Raw genomic sequence first — 18,418 nt, forward strand, 5'->3', positions numbered from 1 at the left:
GCTGTAAAAACTACAGCGTTATTTTACAGAAGCTGACTGTATTTTAAATAATACAGAATATTGCTGTAAAGTGCAAGGCATTGTGGGGTCACGTGACGGATTAACTCAAATGTACAGAATAATGCTGTAAATTTCAAATCTACAATGGCGGGATTATCTTCAACAGTCGAGATTGGTGAAGTGCGCAAAATGAGTGATTCACACCTGGGGTAAGTGATTTATTACGTTTATTTTCTCCATATTTGTTAACTATCATACTGGTAACATTATATAGAAGTATCTACAGTCGCGTTTCATATTGGTAACCCCGGATTCAACCTCCATCCGCGGGGACCGAAGGAGTCTTGCGCGGGGTTTCATCAGCGCCGTCGCGGTAAGATTTCAAACATTCTCCGTCGCTATAGCACCTGAGGACAGAAGTTGTTCACGTTATTTCGAGTTTTCGTACACAGCAGGTGCGAAGGCGGTATGTGACGAGCTACGGTTCATTGTATTAGTACATTGACGGTTGTTTGTTTAATATTGAACATCGCGCCCGCCGTAGACACGGTAAATGTTACATGCTTCGACTGTTGGGATTCACGGGAATTTACTATTGAATACCACACTCGGTCGTGATTATTTTGTGGTGTAATTCAAATTTGCAAATGCAGTTATCCGTTAAACCGAGCGCCCAAATTAAAACGAGTCACCAAAGCTTGAGGTAAATCGATGTTCACGGAGGATAGCCCGGTAAAGTGATTAATGTACGTAACCATAGATATTCAGTTTATGTAACGGAGGCCAGATGAGAGCTTGAGCAAAAGACGTTAGCGACACCCTTATCGTTAGAGCAGGACTGTCTCCCAAATAGGACCGTTAGAGGGTAGGAGTGAGACAGCCCGTTACAAATAACAGTGTGACAATTTGTTGATCGTGACATCCCTTACATCCCTTAGAAATGGCTTACATTTCTGTATAAGTACGGTTTTAAGTGTAAGTTACTCTGTGTAATTTGCTTAGAGTTTGTTTGTAGAGTCACTTATACTTAAATGTAGTTTAAATGTGAAAAGCTTAAAGATAAAATTGTATTGTATCTATTAACTATTGTCACATGTATAATTGTTTGTTTTAGGACACACTTTGCCATGCAGGCCACTGGATGCTGACTACTGAAGGTTAGGTTGTGTGTGACGGTGCTCAGCACAGCTTCATGTCTGGCCTTGCCACTCTGATCATAGCATGTTAAATATTCAATCTTCAGTACCAGGATGGGGCAGCGTCTATCTTGGAGTCCACAGAAAGGTATTAGTTGAACCACTTCCTTACCTGCATTTTATAGATATGTTAATGTTATATACCTGTTTAGAACTTTAAAACAATATTTCTCAACGAGAGATGGATTTTTTTAGTGCAAATTATTTAGAAGTCTGCCCTATTTAACACTAGCAAGCTGATCATTTAATTCATGTGTTTTAATATAATATATTTTGTATATTTAATATATAACATTTTGTTTTTCCTGACTCTTTGTAGATATTAATCCAGAGAGTGGAACAAGAAGCGTCATCTAAAATGCCAGCATACAGAAGAAACAGGTTGCAGTGAAACCACATGTTGCCGCTCTTCTAAACACAATGATGAATTTTCAGTGAAATCGATGAAAAGTAAGAAGCACGTACGAACGCACATACACACACACACACACACACACACACACACACAGATCTCATCATTGTATTATTCTCTGTCTCTGACTGTATATGTTGTCCTCTGTTTTTCCTCTGAGTATAAATATCTAAAATTATTCTCTTTTTTCTTTTCCATAGTTCCAGCTACTTGTTGTGCTCTGATGGATCAAGATGTGGAACGTTTTACAGACTCACTTGGGCTTTGTTATGCGATATTGTTACATGATGGATATGTTGGTTAAGGTATTGTTTAAACATTCCTTGTTTAAAGAGCCATGTTGGCAACTATGAACAGTTACATGAAAAGACCTATAAACGTGCAGCCAAAAGTCAAAGCCTATTATCTTATTCAAATGCAGTGTGGTGAGGAGGAGATGGGCTGGTGGGGTGCAGCCCTAGTTCTCACAGATGAAAAAATGAACCTGGTGTTAAAACAGGCCCTGGTAATATCAGTTTACACTGGCTGTGGGAAATGTCCAAACATCAGTCATATACAGCAGAAAAACGGGAAATGAGGAGATAGATGCAAAATGCTTAAAGTTGGAAGGGGTGGTTCTGTCACAGAAGAGTGGGCAGATGTGATATGACCATATCACGGAAACACAGCAAAGTGCAGTCAGGAGATGTTAGGCCAGTCCTCTGGTGATGGAGCAGCTGAATCTGACATGGCCCCAGGCACGCTACTGCAGGGCACTCACTTGTCCGCACTGCACTGCCTTTTTGAAACAAAGCACAGATATGCGACCAGAAGAAGCCATCATGGCACTGACCACAAGGGCCAGACATATTACCTCAAGCAAGAAAAATGAAAGGGTGAGAAGATTGTGTGGATGAAGTGAATGGATTGATGGAGGAAAGTGAGAATAACAACAGATTGGAGCCGGTGTGACACTTCAGTGTGATAACAATTGTAGCTATTTCTATCCATCACAGTGTCTAACATTGCTAGCAATGGACATATATATTTCGCAGGTAACTTATAAACTTGTTTATGCCTGAGTGAGTATAATTTGACATTTTCCATTTGCACACCTTCTCTGACATGTTTTTCTCTCTTACATTAGTTGCTTTCCAAGGTTGGGCAGGGTATTTGATCTCTTGCTGCACTAAATACAATGAGCATGGAATTTAATCAGGGCCTTTGATAAACATTTGGCATGAAGCAGTTGGGCTCTTGTCTTTGACACCTTCAGCCCAAGGCGAGAGATTGCGACAAAGAAAGATTTTCACTTGTAATTTCAGGAATTCTACCCACCCTGTCAGCCAAGCTGTCACTCACTCTGACACGAGGATGGTGGATATCAAAGGAAGACAGGACTTTTCATCTCAAAGAAGCACATGTACGTTAGAAGTTAAGACAAATTTTAACCAAAAAAAGTGCATCTTAGCAGCAGTCAACTAGTTTTTACGAGCAAAGATGTTTTGTTGTCTTAGCAATTAGTGTGATATGCAATAATAATTCATGCAACTAGTCACTTGATTTTAAAATGATTTCATATTTTTGTAATCAGTGGACGGGAACAAAATCATGTGCATTTTCCAAGAAAATAAGAAACCTCTCACCTTTATTATGAAATTTCATAGAAAGCAAACTCACACTCAGGGTTTGTCAGCATTTTTATTGCTCATACAAATCATATTTTTATTAATAAATAATGAAGTACGCTGGAAAAAGGAGGACCATTGCAACATACAGTATACGAACGTTAAATTTGCATCCTTGATGTTTTCAGTGAATGAACAGAGACATTGTCATACCAGCAGGACACCATGGGTATGACTGCAACACTAGGCTTACTCTGGTCAAGGAGAGAGAGAAGGAACGAGAAATAGAGAGAGTCAGGCCTCTCCTATGGTTTCTCCTCGTTACTTGCTCTCCAGATGGGAACATGGAGAGCTGGCTGTTCTCTTTCTCATCAATACAGTGTAGCCTTTTGTCAGTAATTTGCAATAAGTGTCCACACCACATCTTTAGGGAGCTGGAAATCATTACTGGGTAAGGTCCTGTTCAGCTCCTAATTGGAAGCATTGGGCCTTATCAACTGAGGATTTTTCCAGACCTCTGACAGGTAACAATACGAAAATCATTGTTCGGTTGTCAATTTAAGAGACCGTTAAAGGAGCTTATTTTAATTCTAATTGGAACTTCCTCCACACTACATAGCAACTGTAAGTATATGAAAAAAACGAGTCCATGCCAGTGTGTGTATATGTGTGTGTACCTCTGAGCAAGTGTGGTGTCTGTGGCGAGTTGAGAGAGTTAAGGACCTCGGGAATCAGCTTTAAAGTGTTATGCTATAGGTCAAATTGACAGGTTAGAGCTGTGACTAGCTTACAAATGAAGACAGTGAGTGAACACATTAGTTTACAAAAATCCTCACAGGTGGTTTCCAGGGACTTAATCATGGGCATGGATGTGGCTGAGTCGGGTCTGAAAAGCTTCCAATTAAGCAATACTGCATCTACTTAAGACGTTTGTTTGGAGTGAAGGTGGGCTAGTATCGATCGGGATAAACTGACCTCCTGATGCAGCTCCTGCATATTTATGCTTGACTCTCCTGGTGTTCTGAAGCTGGGGTTTGCTCCTGTCACTGCTTTTAATCCAACACCAGGGACTGTCCAGGACCCTCTTGCTTAGAAAATAGCTGCGAACGCCACCAGATGTGGCAGTGACTAATATGAGTAAACGTTCACGCTCGCCGATGCATGAGACTCATGATGGAAGAAAATTTGTGTCTGAATCTCGTTTAACAGCCAAAGGCGACGTCAATTTGTGAAAATTTGTTTTGACATGACAATGTTGGTTGATCATCTATAGTGAAGACTAATTGCACTCTTGAAGAACACACACACACTGACCATTCACATCACATAATATTTATGCGGATTCATCACATAGTGAAAGGATCAACAGAACATACAACAATAAAAGAAAAAAGTAGTAAAAGCAGAAAAAAGAGGCATGTTTGCAGCGTGTGTTTTTTTGTCTTTGCATTATTTTCCTAATGTCCACTCTCTGGGAATCGGTGTTGTGTTTGCCGGCTGTTTTACTAGCTGTCAGAAAGCATTTAAAATGAGGAGGCATCTAAGCATGCGTACAAGGGGATTCATTTGACCTCATTATACCGCAATAAAGCAAGAAGCCGGTTTACTAAATATCACTGCACCACTCACACTTCACATCATATCATGCAGAGGAGCACGCTAAAAAGATGATTTCAGAAACGTCTGGCGAGGAGAGGGAGGGATATGTGTGTGTGGTGGGGGGGGGGTAAACTTCACTAGCCAGAAGGGATTCTGACAAGCGCAGGGGGAAAAAACAGCTACATAAAGCCCTGTTTAAGAGCAGAGCCAGCGAAGAAAAAAGATTTATGCTTTTAATTAATGGCAATTAAACCATGCCTGTTGGGCTGGCCTATGGCAATTGTTCTCACTAAAAAGGAGGCTGGTGCTGGTGACAAGCATTTGAATCTACTAAGTTCTACCAGGGGAGATGACACTGCAGGCATCAAACCCAAACTAAATCAATAAAAGAATTAAACTTTTATAAATTGCATTTTGACAACTATCAGATATTGCAACGCTTTGATATTACAAATTCCTTGGAGGTGATGCAAACAAGAGGAGCGGCAGTTAGAGAGCCAAACAATCAAAGGCTTTCGTTAACATGCACTGTCAGATGCCTCAGTGCTATTAATTACTACAAATTAATGTGACTCTGTTCGTCTTGCCTGGAATAATAATCAGGCCAAAGTAGGCAGAGACATATGCACCCCTGACAAAAATAAAAAGACAAATCATGCTCTCACACCCATATTTACTGACCCAATCAGTGCAGTTTCAAAACATATGAACCCACGCATACACCGATCCAAACTCAAATGTATAATTTGTGAGAAATTATTTTTAGCTCCAGTAATGGTGTTATTTTATGGTACGGTGACCTACAGTAACAAATGTTTGCAAGGTCGTCCTTTCACAGCATTAATTCAGGGCTTTGAGAATGTTAGCATTCGCCTGCTGCAGACTCTTTGCTAATAAGCATATGTATGGTAGAAAAACACAGATATTTATAATACGTCAGAGAGCACAACAGCACATTAGATGATTGGTAATTGCCTTGCTGTATTACATGCACTGCTGTACTTTTCAACATTTTTTGTCACTTCCCTTTTATCAGACTGAAGCTACATTGAAACATAAAATACTATATAAATAAATGTTATTTGACTTGACTAGATTAAAGATTCCCTAAGCATGCTTGTGTAACATTGTGGTTGGTGGCATTGAATGTGTGCTTAGAGTCTGCAGCTCAACTTTTTCTGTAATTCGTGTCAGCGTGAGAACGTGGGCAACACCATGCTTCTGATACAGCAAGCAGTGACATCATTCATCTGGGAACCAACAGACTTTCTAAATGAGTCTATAAGCTCTGTGAGTATGCCCCCTCACTAAATTGTTTGTTATGAGCCTAATCAAGCTTGGCAGCAGTGCTTACGCACCCAATTTCTCATCCTTAACAGACATATCATCAGTTGCATACAATACTACACAAGACTGGGCTGAATTTTTGTTAAATTCAGGTAATAATCAAACTCATGTTATATTTAATCCCAAAAGTATGCTAAACCAGATTTTGATACCATTCTCAAGTTTACACACTTATTGTAAATTAATTTGCATTACATAAAAGTGTGGCTCAGAAAAGATTAATATAATTATGTTTTTAAATATAATATGGAAAGCATTTTGGGTGGGTTTTTCAGTTTTTGTATTTATAGCATTTTAATATTCTGGTTTCATTTTACTTTCTCAGAATACTTTTTAACAACAAAGTGATAAGAAAATGCACATATTTCGATAAAATTACCAGGTGTTTGTTTGCATTCCTCCAAAGGTGAATAAAATAATGAGACATATTGCATTACTTTGTGCATGTTAGCGTTGTTACTTTTTATTGGCAGGTGTTTTTACTTTATCTTTAAAGTCAGCGGCTGTGTTTCCATGCTGTTCTTCACTAAAACTACGCATTCTTATTCCCCTGTCTTAAGCCACCTTTGACACCTGTGAATTGGGCAAGCCCTTTGGGAAGTGAGGGTCTGACCTCCTCCTGTATAGCCTAAGAAGAGAGAATTAAGGGGGTGAGTGAAACAGATGGGAAGTGATGATTTAAAGGGATAGTTCACCCAAAAATGAAAATACTGTCATCATTTACTCACCCAATCAAAAGTAATATGCTATCTGACCCTGACTGGAGACTTACACTGACTCTTTCACTTTTCAAATATTTCCTGTGAAATTCTCCTTCTCTGATGTCGACTTAAAGGGCACCTCTGTTAAATTTAAAGAAATGTCTGGGTCTTTTTATGACGTTTTTAATCTCATTCCCAACTACTTTATCTTTAATTTTACCATAAAATTTGCAATATTCACCTGAAGCAAATAAATCTGAAAGGATAAGAGCTTTTGAAAATACCAGACATACCCTCCCTCATTAAGTTCTAATATGATAAAAGGAACCTGAAAAGTGCTCATGCGCATAGAGAAAGCCACGAATGTAGAACAATAGATTGTGCCCTAAATCTGTAAGTGTACAGTAAATCATACGTTGTTTAATGGGGTTGCATTAAAGATTTTAACCAAATTTCATTTACACCGCAAAAAGACACATTAAGCAACATCATTTTGTACATTAAATGCAATTTCCCTCATCTTAAAACTGCTCAACATTTACATGCATTTAGACTTCGTTATGATAATTTGATATTTTAACTCAATGGCCAGAGGCTGGATTATGTGTGCTGTCTCTTTTATAATGTTAATGTCTGCCTTTGAAAATGAGGCATGTAGCCATTGATTTTTGGAGCTTATCTGTGTAACGCCATTGGTTTAATCTTGTTTCTGTCTCATTCTCTGTTTTAAGCTTTACATATGCAGGGCGAGTACAACATAGATATGTAATTGATAAGATAAGAAATGCTTTGTTTGTATATAATTGTAAAACATATGTCATATGTTTTTAGTCCTCACTTTTTGATTTATGTAGTAATGATCATTCAAGAAGAGGAGAAGTAAAAAAATAAAAGCACCAGCGAGGAATCAGAGAGACAGATTAGTGCCTCTCTGGTACTTCAGTGAATCAGGACAGGGATTACCGTGCCAACAGCTGCGCCTGCAAGTCCCCTGACTGAGAAGAATTACATGTATTATCACCTAGATCATTAAAGCAGGGTTCAGCGATTGCCGAATGGCTTCAATCAATTCATCCACAGATAACACGCGAGCAGCCAGACCCCCTGCATGAGAACTTGACTTAATTGGCCAATAAGTGGTAAGGAAGGGCGCATGCTATTTGATCAAATTACTGGAGACCTGGCGAAAGGGATTACTTTTCTTCAGGGGGAGGAAAGAAGAGAGGACGAGACGCAAAAAGGGAGGAGGGGTCGCTGTGGGTTAGGGCTTCTGGAAGGAGGGCCTGTCTTCAGCTAAAAGCGAGGTGGTTGAAAAATGTTGGCCCACTTGGCGGCGGACTGAGGAAGCACAAGGAGGAGGAAAGGAGAGGGGAATTCAGGTCATTCTTTTGCTTGGGGAGATGGTCTCATTCATCATCACCCCCTTGGCCTGGTTTCCTAGAGATTGCTGTAAACTAACAACTTCAACATGATCCTGGCTTTCCTTCATTATGTTTCCTGCTTTATGGCTGATCGAATTTACATTCCTTGTACATTATCCACATATAGGTGCAATTTCATTAACGTATGAGTCCGTTGGGGCAAGATTTAATATTATTACAATTCTTTAGCATTTTTAGCACACCACAACGGCTGAACTATACAAACAATTGTATGTTGTAACGAAAACAGAAAACGTAGATCACAGCCATCGTAACAGATAAGAATGGCAAGGTGCACTCTGAAACACAGCACAACAATGCCTTCTCTTGCAGTTTAGTTTGCCGTGTTTTAAATGAATTTAAGTGAATGTTTTCAATAAGCCACGATTTTGAACATTCATGCTTAAATTAACTTGACATATTATTCATAAACTTATATAAGTCATGTGTATTACAATTCTTTTATTCAAGCCATTGTGTGCATACATGTGCATATTCTATTGCTTTAAATTTTCTGCCCAGCTCTCGTGCTAATTCCAGTCTGCGCAGCAAAAATGTGTTAGTCACGGATGCTAAAGTGCTATGGACATTAATTCTGTCTTTGCAGAGAACCACCTGCAATGAGCAGTGCATCTGTAATGCTAGCGAAATGAGCAGCCCTCTAGGGGGCCAGGCGTTAGAACCAAATATTGGACAGAATTAGAATCTCTGCCTCTGTGGCTATCCATAATGTCATTAACATAAAGGCAATTAAATGAGTTTTTAACCTCCAACCTCTTTTTGTTATTAATGAACATTGGATGTAAGAGAAGTGCAAGCGAGACTGTGGCGGTAATTATCTCCTCATAAGAGAGCCGAAACAGGCTTAAATAGGAAAGCAAAACAGATGATTATTGGAAGTGTTTCTAGCAGGCCTAGCCCATGGGGGGCTTCTTTAATTTAATCACATGACATGGAACCAGGAGGATTAATTAGATGGGATTTTTCCCTTTCTGGGCACAGTGGTGCCAGCCTAGAATACTGGCATCCTACAATACAAATAGAGATCTCTCCTCCTTCACAGTTAGATTGTCACTGTAATTATTATGAACGACAGACCCGCCTGTTCGCTGAGGACATCCTCATGGAAACATTTTCTCCATCTGTGAGGAATTCTACGGAGGCAGAGGAGGGGGTATGTGCTCTTTATTTACCGCAATCTCAGTTTTTATCTGTTTCTTTTTATCTCCTGTTAGTCAAGAAAATATCAATAATGACTTGATATTATGACAAGGAATAATATGTGGACACAAATCCATATTTCCAATGAAACAACGGGAATGGGAATTTTACAAGTATGGATACAAACCGAACAGCAATCACGATGTAAAATAACTACACAACTTTCACACAGAGGAATCAAACTGAACGTGCCCATGACATGGATGATAAACTGTTTCTCCTTTAGCACCTCTGCGCAACTCACAGGAGAAACTGGTTTATTTTTCTCAGAGATACAGAACATTAATCATAGCCATTAGTCTGTTGTGTGTGTGTGCAGTGCGCTGTGCATGTCCTTGAGTTTTGGTGCTTGAATGGGTGCGCTATACAAACAAGCAATGACAAAGTTACAGTTTATCAACAAAAAAATTGATGCTTTTTTTCAAGTGGAGAATCGATTCAAGCTCAGAGACAAAGCACCATGTTATCCTTACAGCTCTTCAGGCCACAGGGGTTTAACACGAGAGCCGAGACACCACCAACAAGAAATCACTTGAGCTAAAACACTGCTCTCCCTCCTCCTGTTTTTCTTCCCTTACCTCATGCTCCCCAGACAATGTGGTTGGAGGTCACAGGTCATCATCACTGTGTTCTTGAGGTCTGCAAACAACTCATTACTGAGCCAGTGGTCTCGCCGGGGCAGAGGCTCATGGGAAAATGTGGCAGTGTAGCATATGACTGCCCCTGTGAGTTTTGGTTGCTCCTCTGGGAAGACCTTGCTGTTTTTATGTACCTCTCTCATGTTTAATCAATAGTTAACTCATGTCAACCCTCAGTTTACACATGCACATGGGTTGAGGTTAGAAAGGAAGAAACTTAAAGATGGTAGCTTCAAGCTCGATTTGTTCTTAAAGCAATTATAGTTTGAACACCAAAACAGTTTAATAAAAATGTATCTTTTTTTTCTATAAATGTTTTATAATTTATATTTAAAAATTAAAATTGATGGTTTAAAGAAAAATGATTTCATGAAATATGCAATCGAATTAACAGTTTATCTTTTGTAACAAAAAAAATATGCAGAACTGTAAATGTGGCTTTCCAAATTGAAAACATGTCCATGGTTATGGAGAGTGTGATATTTCACAGCTCTATCAACTGCTAACTAAGCTGTCAAACGAGTAGAATCAGCTCAATATTACCCAACAAACAATACACATATGAGCTATGGGCAATCTACTGTGATTATGTGTGCAAATGGGTAGACTTGTTTTTAATTTGCTTTCCTTTGACAGAGTGTTAAAAATGATTATCCCCTCATGTCCGCACCTCACTCTTTTAGCCAAGAGCATTATTTGCAATGTGACAACATAGAAATGAAACATATGTAAGAAAATTTGAGAGTGGGGAAGACGATGATAAAGACATTAGGATGTTTAAAACAACCACGTCGAAGAACAAAGAAAGAATGTCACTAAAGCATGCCTGCTATAAGGTTGTCCTGCAGCCAAAATGTGGTCTGCTGGAGACCTGCTCTCAAACAGAGACCTGACAGAGGATAAATCTGTCTGGCCCAAGGTCAACCTGCAGTGAAAAGCCTCTGTGAACCCAGTGACCCCTCGGTTCACGTTGACATCTCTATTGCACCCACATAGACCCCATCCTTTTGTACAGCAGTTTTACTTTCTTATACATTTTTTGGAATACACTAGCTGGATTATGTGGGTGTTTCTTCAACTTTGGAACAATTTTGCCCTCTGAAAAAGGAAACTTAAAAAAAACTATTTTCACACTCACTCTCATTTACTTTCATCAACAATGTCCAACAATGGCATATATACATACATATATAAATTCAGTAATCACATTCTGTAGTTAAATGTTTATTTTTGTAATAAAATGCAGACTGTGATGCCTAAAGCCAGATTTTATAATTCAGCATAATCCTTTTTATGTATAAATATTAAAATTTTATAAATCCTAATTTGTAATGCAGAGTAAAAAAATATTTTGTCACTACATATATATTATATACGATCAATTTTAATTATATTTCTTCTGACATCTTGTCCTACCAACACATTTGCATCTTTTGTGTCCGTGTAAACACGACACAAGTTCCAAGCTAAACTAAACCAACCAAACTGTGGCAACAAACAATTCTTATTACAGTAGTTACACTGTATGTTTATTATATTTGTAGTGCAGCTCTAAATGAGGATATCCCCCTGTTCTGCTGGCTTTATTCTCTGTATTATTATTCTCTGACTCCTTCACTGGTCTGAGAGCTGTGGTTCAGATGTAGTTAATTGACTGTCTATGTGTGATTAATGATAGGACTTAAACATGCACATCCTGGACTTTCTGACCCAGAACTGAAAGGCAAGTTGGGCTCAGTGGGTCATCTCAGGAGAAGCACTTATCTTTTTCACACCAAACTCAGCATTAGGAGTCAGCGAGGAGAGTAGAAGTCGTGGGAACCTGGAGGATATGGGATGTTCAACAAAGATATTTAAAGATAGCCATCATTATTTATATGCTATTGAGAGTCTTTTTAAGTTTCTTTTTAAATCAATTAGAATAAAAAGTGATATCAGACTAATAACAAACTACATTTCCTTCATATCTTGTCCCATTCTTCGGTAATAAATATAATAATTGTGTGATGCCAGTACTTGTTTGGGTTTCAAATATTTATTTCATTGTTTATATCATAATTAACTCACCCTTACCCATATCTCAAGTCCAAACCCATGTTTAAGATTTTAAAATGATTTTTTTTGAATATTCATTACACCTTCTCATCACATCCTTTTCATAGAATGGCAGTTCACAGTGAAAACAAATCTGTCAATTTAAAGTCATGATAATGTTAACTATTAACTGTTAATACTACCTAGAATCAGACCCTAGTAACGGTTTGTTGTTGAACATGTTGGTAAATTATCTTTGAACTTTTAAGACAACAAATGCTAAGCATTCTTTAACATGCATTCATTTGCAAACACAAGTAAACACATTTATCTGACAAGCCTACATTGTTCAGTGGTCTCACTAAACACATTCAGAGCCTTGTGTACATCCTGCATGGCTCATCACGGCTCTGCTGCTGCAGTGGACAGCGAGGAGGAGACAGTCTCCACAGCAATTACATGTACACAGTGTGATCTACAAGCAGCCACCCTGCGTGAGTGAGTATGGTGTACATCAATCACTCTGCCACCAGACCCCAGAACCAACCACCGTTCAGATTAATAACAAAGGTCTTCTTAACATCATTACTGAGGGTTTTTAATCAACTCCCACCTCTTCCCTCCTTATACCAACCTAAACAATTGCTTTAACAAAGCCTAGTCCAATAACTGTTGCTCACTCACAGCAATGGCTCTTTCATACAGCAGTGGAGGCTGTTGGAGATGCCAAGTATCAACAGAAAAGAGGAAAACAAACTCAAAGACAGGTCATTGAACAAGGCAGGTCAATAAGCAGAGCTAATTTGAATTAGCAGCTGTGCTCTGGCCAGCACAGAAAATGAACAGTTTGCCTCAGTGATGTCAAAGCCCTCAGCAGAGTTTACTAGTCTTCAGTCAGAGGGGATGGCAATGCACTATGCACTAGACTTAACAAGAATGGTGACTGGCTCAGGGCGTCCTGGCCTGTGCTTGGAGGTTCTTACTGGATATGTACTATAATGTAGCATGACCCACAAGTCTCGCCCACATGCACCGCCTTTGTAGAAAGGGCTGGCCAGACCCCCACACAGACAGACATTGCCCCACACAAGCCGAAGGGCAGCACACATAAATGCACCACTAATTAGCTAAAGCAGCGGCCATCCAATTATGCATGCTTCAATCAGAGCTCAGAGGTTAAAGAACATGCACGGTTCTGTCCACCTCAAGCACAAACAGACATAAACAGTCTGAACACATGCCAAAAAAGTACAAACATTCAATTATCAACACAAGTTAACCTGCTAACTTAATATATTTATCAATTGATTTATACTTTCTGTCTAGAGCATTATTACAAGAAATGTTTAAATGGTGTTAGAACAAGACAATGCTTTATTGCCCATCCAAAGATGGAACTGTAAATGGGCTTTAGGGTGATTTTTACTTCTGCATCGACCTATGATGTGTCCTCTACCACATAGGCAATGCATCAGTTTTCATTTCATTCTTCTGCATCGTTGTCTGCGTTGACCGGAAATGACGACTAGTCATCAGTGTCCGCGTTCCTGTGTAACCATGACAAGAACCAAAGAAGAAGCAGTTTGTTCTGTACATTGTTCTGTACAATCTCTTTGTTGCAGCTTGATTTGGTAAATACAGAAAAACTAATAATGTATTTAAATAATTTGTTTGGAAACGCATACGAGTAAACGTGATGCTATCCCAGAGTTTTATGACCTGAAGAAGGGATTCAAACAGATCAATCGCAGTGCTTGCGGTCCGCTTCAAATTGCCGCGTTGTAAATTTTTGGAGTGCTGCATAGGGTACACGGCTCGGCGTAGGCTACGCTGCAAGTAAAAATCACCCTTTAGTGATACTCAATGTCATTGGATACCTTAATGGGAAAATGTAATGCTACATTAATTACACAACAGAGACTCCAGCAGCCCCCCTCTCTGCAGCGGTGGTTGAGATGTGATTACTTGCTGTCACATTAATTTTCCTTTGCCTCTTTTCAATCTTCAATGCGATATGAACCTGCTATGTAATTATTTGTAGAGCTAAGCTGAGAACTGATCTCAAAACAGTGTAGCTCAATTCAAATGATTTTTTTCACAGTCAAGATTGAGCAAAAAAGCTTGAAACATTGCAAATATGATGTTCATGGATATGAGGCTATACTGGAAGACCTGGTTTATTGTGTTTGCCAATTAGTAATGCTGGGTTTTGAAGAGCAGAAGGCAGCATCCCCAGGTGGGACTGAGACAGGGTGGGGTGCTACTTAATCTGAAGTGTCTCAGTAAAAACTCAGCAGGTTCAGTAGATATATAGCCTCCCTGAGCTCACATCACAGTCAACATACACTGCAGACCTAATACAAATGACTTAATAAGCCATTCACAAAATGAGACGCAGACTTGATCCAATTTTAAAATAATATTTTTTTAATCCAAAATCAAACAAATTGTCAGGTTACAAAAAATATGCTTCATGTGAACATCTTATTCACATTTAATAAACTGAAAAAGTTACTATGACTGAATCACCAGAAATGTCATTATAAGGGCTGGTCTAGCCGATATAGCACTTTAAGGATTTTACTTTTTACAATGTAATCACGTTTCACAATCGAAATGATGGTCAGGCTAGGGCTGTAAAACAAGCAGGAAGGGGTTTATGAATGTTTGGCTGTTTTTGTGTAGCATGATCAAGTTAAAAGCAAGAGCCATGGTGTCTGCACAAGCCGACGGAACTGCATCAATGTTATGTTTGTCTAAGGGGAGTGTGTGCTCTCTGACGGCAGCCATATTTATATTCAGCTCACAGAGGACTGATCATCTGCCACCATCTGCATAGTTTTACTGCCTGTGATCAGTACGTTACTACAACAGCCTGTCAGCAGGCTTTACAATGCCGTTACAGCGCCACAGTGCCACATCAAGCACCCCTCTCCCATCATAAATGGCATCTTTTCACAACACACAGCTCTCTTTCTCCCTCTCCCCTCTTCTCCTGTCTCCGAGTCTACATCCTCCCACCCCCTCACCCCCACTATATCTGCTCTGTGTCTGAGTGAATGAGGTGGGTTTGAGCAGTTTTGTCCGCTCTCTGAACAGCCCCAGGCCAGAATATGACCACAGCTTTGCAGGACACCTCGAAACCAACAGTTAAAGAGTCTCAGCTTTGCATTTAATAAGTCTAGTGTCGCTCTATAGGGGATTCGGAGAGGGTAGATAAAGGTAAAATATGTTTGTGTTGTCTGTGTTTGTGATATGTATCACTTAAGGACAGCATTGGATGATTTTGTATTATTTACAGTAGATCTCCCACAGAGGAAATCATTTCTCATGAATACACAAAGCATATTCCTTTCAGCCTTTAAACAAAAACACACATTTACCTTTAAATCCTGACTGAAGCTAATACACTTGTCTCCAACTTGAAGAAAAAGCAGAGACAAAACGCGCTTTTAAACGTTGTCAGTTCCTGAATTTTCATCCCCAGCCATCCTTCCTACACAATCGAAATCCCCTGTGACGTGTTTAGCATATTGTTTGTGAATAACATCCGTCTGGGTTGGTGGGGAGTACCTGGCATTGCCCCTTTGGCTGTGTAAAACATCTTCTCACTGTGTTCTGTCTTGCTTGCGGTTATTCTCTGTCTATTCTTTAAGGATTTCCTTCTGCATTATAACAGCCTCTGTGACAAGCCTCAAGATGTTACAGATAGAGAGAAATGGAGAGAGAGAGAGATCCTTGGGGAGGGCTTATTGATTTGTGAAATGCATTCAAAAGGGTTCCTGGCCCGTTTTACTGTGGGGCAGTTGGGTTTAACAAGGACTTTGAACTTCTCACAAGCAGAAAGTCCTCACAAACCAGCTCTAAAGAGGCCCTGAACGGCATCGAGCATTAGGGTAGTCTGGAGGATACAGAGGGTCTTTTACGCATGCCATGCTAACGGAAGAAGCCACTCACGCCAGTTTTTGCAACAGGGCCTTCCTCAGGCCTTACCCTCTAATTGGAGCTGAGGATGTTGAGTAAAAAATGCTCAGCCCTATCAAGCACACAAAAAACATGAGTGCCATTGGGCTATCCTGATTACAAAACAACACTGGGGTGGAGTGGAAATGAGAGGGGGGTCAATAAGTCATTCTTAACACTATTATGAACGCAGAGGGAAAAGGGAAAAGAAGGAAAGTCTGCTTCTGGGTATGGGTCTAATGAGTTTTTATCTGTGCAGAGAATTCAGGGCAGAAAATAATGCTCTGATTCAATATTCCCTAAAGATTGTCTTCAAAGCTAAAACAGGGGCTATTAAACGCATCAGAAATGATAATAATAATGCGAGCTTGTGCGACACTGCCGGCGGTTTCCGGCTTTTTCTAAGGGAGGACCTGCTGTGTTTTATCCCTGCCTGTGAGATACAGAACAGAAAGTGCCTCTAAAACACATCAACCTGATTACACGCTCTCCCATGGTTTATGATATGATAATAAGGATGCTGATGATGCAAACACTATTATTGCAAATTACACCAGAAACAAGGCATGAAAACGATGCAAGAAGGCGTTAAAACGTTGCTCTCTTCTCCATTTCTCGACAATGTGCTGTTAAAGGATATTTTGTGCATTCTTTCTTCCAACCTAATTGCAGTCAACGTACATTCCCAGCTCTGTGATTTTCGCTGTGGGCACTGTAATAACAAATAAATGCAACTCCCTGACAGTTTGCTAATGACTCGTTAGGGGGAACATTACATTGTAATTTAGGTCCATTCACAGTTTTTGTCTTACTTGCTTTCTCACACACCCTCGCTTTCCCTCTGTCTATCTTTTAACACATATGCATTGCACGCCACGGTGCCAAAGCAAAAAAATACAGAAAAACAAATGTGTCTTGTACTATCAGGCCTCTACCCATTGAACTAATTCATCTTCTCTACAAATTGGTAATTTACAGTGATGAAGTTTAAAACACTTTGAGTTGACCAGGACATCTTGGCAGGCAGGTTCGTCTTAACAATTGCCAAATAAATCCCCACATCTGTCTACATTCTATATATCAGTCCCGCTGAGCATCGCACATCTCATTCATCTAAATGGGCTTTCCATAGAACAATGACATAATCTTTGCTAGAGTGTCTCAGGACCTATTAGATCTAATTCTGTTGTCATCACATAGAAATTTAAATGACATGTTTCCTGGTAAAGAGTGCCACATTACTTGGGTTAATTAATATTCAATATAATCTAACTGCAGTACTTATAACACTGTAATGACCCCTGTGGTGGTGTTCCTGATAGAGTGAGTTTCGTCTGTAGCAAGCAACAATTATTTCTATTAGTGGAGCATGTTTACATGACTGTTACGTTCCTTATTTGAAAGTCCTTTGATATGAGCATCAGATGTTTGAATTGTAATAATGTACTGTACTACGTCAGAATCATTATGTACAAAAGTGTTTATGTGATATTTCTTAATTATCTGCTTCACTCCATAAAGAAAATGTCTGAAAACTTAACATGTTTAACATCTACTAATACATAAAACATTTTACAGTTTGCTAAATGTTGGTTTAAAGATTCTTCTATTCATCAGTTTGCACCTAAAGTGTGGAGTCTTTTTATTGGTATTGAGCTGTTGATCTTTTGGCCATCAACCCTCCTCCTAAACAAAAGAAGAACTGTAAAATCCGTTCCCCTCTCTGCCGGCAAGGAGGATCATGCCTTGTGCTATTTTTCTCACTCTCTCTCTCTCTCTCTCGTTTCATCTGTCTTTTCTCTCTCCCTCCAACTGTCTGCTCACATTTCATTAAGTCAAAAGGAAACAGCACTGGAAGCCATTGCTGGAGATCCACTTCTATTAGGGTGCCTATTATCATCCCAAATCAGTCGTGTTTTAGCATTTAAGTGCTGAAAGTTCACGGCAGATTTCTAGTACTGTGCCCTGCGGTATGGAGGGTGCATCAAGCAAGAATAAAAAAGTGTTCCTCTCAATCCCTTCTTCTCAGCCACTGCTTAAAACACTTTTTTTCTTTTAATCCTCTACCAAACCAAGTGACTGCTCGCAAAATTGCTGCAGATTTCACAGTGCTGGAGTCAAGGGTGAGGAGATGCTTGCTGAAAGAGCTTGGCACAAACAATGAATGTTCACAATGCTAAGTAAAATGGAATGCTCCTTTACAAATGTTCAGCTACTCATCACTTACCTTTGTGTGACTGTCCCTAAAATATTCTGTATTTTATTTCCTTTAAATTTTA

General features: G+C 39.4%; 1 long non-coding RNA gene across 1 annotated transcript; it reads left to right on the top strand.

Moving 5' to 3' along the window:
* On the top strand, nucleotides 1-1,941 carry LOC130425103 (uncharacterized). The gene is made up of 4 exons (XR_008907032.1): nucleotides 1-209; nucleotides 1,115-1,284; nucleotides 1,516-1,646; nucleotides 1,809-1,941. It is a non-coding gene; the product is annotated as an uncharacterized LOC130425103 (long non-coding RNA).
* Nucleotides 1,942-18,418: the final 16,477 nt, after the last annotated feature.

Source organism: Triplophysa dalaica, chromosome 6, assembly GCF_015846415.1.
Source record: "Triplophysa dalaica isolate WHDGS20190420 chromosome 6, ASM1584641v1, whole genome shotgun sequence".
Taxonomy (NCBI): domain Eukaryota; kingdom Metazoa; phylum Chordata; class Actinopteri; order Cypriniformes; family Nemacheilidae; genus Triplophysa; species Triplophysa dalaica.